The sequence below is a fragment of the Astatotilapia calliptera genome, chromosome 10 (genome assembly GCF_900246225.1).
Source record: "Astatotilapia calliptera chromosome 10, fAstCal1.2, whole genome shotgun sequence".
Taxonomy (NCBI): domain Eukaryota; kingdom Metazoa; phylum Chordata; class Actinopteri; order Cichliformes; family Cichlidae; genus Astatotilapia; species Astatotilapia calliptera.
In genome coordinates this window covers 27,625,473-27,629,394 of record NC_039311.1, presented here as the reverse complement: position 1 = coordinate 27,629,394, position 3,922 = coordinate 27,625,473, and positions in this window count along the sequence as shown.

Below are 3,922 nucleotides of genomic sequence, written 5' to 3'. Positions count from 1 at the left end.
AACGACCAGACGAACTACACATAACTTCTACCAACAGACAGCAAACAAAAGGAGGATTTCATGAATAAAAGTGAGCGCTTTCTGCCTGAGGCTAACAGTATCAGTTATATTTTAAACCTTTTTCTCTTCAATGAAACCAAACTAAACTGAAGAACAGAGGGTGGTATATAAGGGCGGAGGGAGGGGCACGCAGGGGAGTCAGGGGAGAATGAAGCTAGAAAAGGAAGTGAAAATTAAATAACAGAAGTTAAAGAAGGAAGAATGTTGCACAGAGTTCTGGGAAGAGTTTAGATGAACTCTGAAGAGTTATCAGATGACTGGGAAATTGTCAAGAAGGTATTTGGTGCATTGTCTGGAAAGAGGACGAAAGGGTAGAAGTCTTGGCGGTGGAACGAGGAAGTACAGAAAAGGATTCAGCAGGAGTATGGGCTAGTCAGAAATATGAAGAAAGCAAATAGAAGTTCTGGGAGGCTAGACGTACCGAAAAGGAAGGGCCGAAAGACAAGGGTGGATCAGGTGGTGTTTAATCTGATGATGTGGTGCATGTGTAATTGTGATGGTTGTAAAGCAGTGAGATGACCGTCAGCTGATAGTTATGCTGTAGTGAGGATGGCCTAGGAGCTACAGTCTGTAACTGATAATGGTGGTGTTTTTGGTGCTGTGCAGAAAGCACTCGATGTTGTACTGAAGTCGGCAGGATCGGTGACGTGATGGAGCACAGTCTGCACACGCTGAAGCAGAAAGGGTAAAATCCTGAATCTCTAACTGCTCAAATATCTGATCGGTAATCATCTTTATAAAATCTGTCTGCAGTAGTTTGCTTAGGAAAAAAAACGACTACATTTTATTACAATCCCTCCTGTGATGAAGTGATGAAGTGAAGAGCTCCATCTGCTCATAAATACATACTAAAAAGAGGAATCCTTTCTCTAGGGCCTGAATGCAACATAATGCATAAAAGTATGGAGGTAAAATGAAGGAAGGTGTCTAATAGAAGATGAATGATGGCAAGATATCTAAGGGAAAAAAAAAATCACCTGTGTGGAAAAGATATGAAGGCACGGTATGATAACTTTGAATGAATGAATGAATGATTGAATGAATGATTGAATGATGATTGAATGATTGAATCTTTATTTTGAACATGTTGAAAAAGTATAAAAAAAAAAAATAGAATTAAAAGAGACAAATGAACAAAGCAAACAAAAGGAAAACGAGCAACCACAACTCCAAATAACGTCCATGTTCAAAAAGGAGCAGGAAGAAGCATAAGCTTATTTAATCCCACCCCTTTTCCACTATCTAGTATCAATAGACTACAGAAATACCTCCTTGTAATTACATTATATGTTATGTGTAATTTTTTTTTTTTTAATATATACACATATATGTTTCTATCTATCCATACCTACGTATATACACACATACGCACATATACACATTTTCAATAACCCCATTAACACCTGAAGGATACACAACCTACAATTACATATATATATATATACATACATACATATACACATACATATATACCCATACCAACAAACCCGTGCATGCGCACACACATGAAAATATTAGACAATAACTTTAAACCTGAGCACTGGAGGAACTGCGCCTCTCCAAATACGAACCACCGTCTTATCTTTTGGCATTGTCCACAGATGCTGAGTCACTGGAAACAAATATTATTAGTATACCAGTAAGAATGATTAGATTTCAGGAGAGTTGACCAGACCTGCGCAGCAGGATAGGGGCTGGGTTTGAATCCACGAGTCATTTGGGGTCTTTAAGTGTGGATTTGCACCCACCATTCTTCCTGTGTCGGAGTGAGCTCTCTCTGGGCCTCCTGCCACAGTCTAAAGACATGCATGTCTTTAGACTTTATTAGTTACAGCTTGCCAAGTTAAACCTCATTTTGCTCTCATGGCTGCCTTAATTTCTTATGGCACAGATTCAAGAAGGTGCCGGACACATTCCTCATCATATTGACATGATGACATCACACTTGCTGCACATCCATGACGTGAATCTTCTGTTTCACCACATCCCAGAGGTGCTCCAACAGATTGAGAGCTGATGGCTGCGGAGGCTGTTTGAATACACAAAACTCAGTGTTATGTTCAAGAAACTAGTTTTAGGTGATTTGAGCTTTGTGACACAGTACTTTGTCTTGCTGAAAGCAACTATCAGAAGAAGGGTGCACTGTGCTCATAAAGGGATTGATTGGGTCAGATACATGCCAAATTCTGACCCATCCATCCAAATGTTGCAGCAGAAATTGAGCCTCATCAGATCATGCAATGTTTCTCAAGAATCTTCTATGATCTAATTTTGGTGAGCCCGTGTGACCTGTAGTTCCAATTTCCTGTTCTTAGCAGACAGTAGTGGCACCCGGCGTGGTCTTCTGCTGCCGTAGCCCATCTGCTTCAAGATTCAGCCTGCAGAGATGCTCTTCTACATACCACAGTATTAAAAAGTGGTTATTTGAGTTACCGTTGCCTTCCTATTAGCTTGAAGCAGTCACACTGGATGCTGGATATTTTCTCTTTCTCGAATCAGTCTCTGTAAACCCTACAAATGGTTTTGTAGCAATCCATGAAGTACTCAGACCAGCCAGTCTGTCACTTAAAGCCACTTGAATCACCTTTCTTCCTCATTCTGATGCTCAGTAGGTCGTGTACATGCCTACATGCACTGACTTCCTGCCGTGGGATTGGCTGATTAAATATTTGTGCTAACTAGCACTTCAACAGGTGTACCTAACAAAGTGGACAGTATTTTATATCAGCTTACTAAAACATTGATGACAAACGTTGTACCTACTGTAAATAACTGGGTGGATGTAACGATGTAAACTAGATGTTTATCAAAGCTCTGATTCCAGACCTTTAAAGAATTAAGGGACTTTTCTGCCTTCTCTATTTTCATTTATTTATTTCCCATTTATTTTTCTCATATATGCAAGTATGAAATCTCACTTCCCCCTCTGGATCCACGTGGTTATGAGAGGATTTTCCGATTGTTTTCTGCAGGGAGAGACCGTGATTTAACTTAAATGAAAGTAAACTGAGATTTAATGTTTCGGGTGCAAAGCCTCGTCTCCTTTTTCTCGTTCTCCAGGAAAATAACAAGAAAATAAAAGCTCAAACTGTGCACTTGAGTCAGTTTTTAGTCGCTAAGTGAGAGAAAAGTGCAAGAATAAAACCTCTGTCATCATATATGAGTCATCACTTGTTTAGTTTGTAAAATGTTATACAGCTGCTGTAAAAACTGGTTACAAAAATGACCCAAAATCCAATTTTTTAAATTAAGCATCATTAAATTTAGCAGTAAAAATTCAAAATTAAAGTGCACTTTGAGTAATTAGTTATTATTTACACTAAAAACAAGGTAGCAGTAGGCAGTGAGAGCTTTTAGACCAATTTCATTTAAACATTTACTTATATATCCTTTTCTTTTTTTGACATTAGATTTAATAAATAAAAGTCCAATCTGTGAGGACCAGCTGAAATCTTCAGGGAGAATCATCTCATATTAACGTCATATGACACTATAATATAATAATTGTTATAGACAAGGCGTTTTTTGGTCTTCATAAATAAAATTCAAACACAATAAAGCTTTCAGAGGAAATTATGTCCAGAATTCACTTTGTAAACTCAGTGCATTCATCTCTCACAGGCCTCAGCTCAGGGCTTTCCTTAACCCTCACAGATCCAACGAAACGTGAGGAAATGTTTGACATGCAGGCTGGAAAATACAAAAAAAGTCATCAATATTTCCTCAAACCAACCAAAGCTGCTTCTGCGTGCACTCTTTCGACATCTTTACTTCTTTTACAATGGAAGAAAAGCTGTCCTGCATCATAGTTTCCATGAACGTGAAGCTTTGCGTCCAGCCTTTTCATACCAGTCCAGAACAT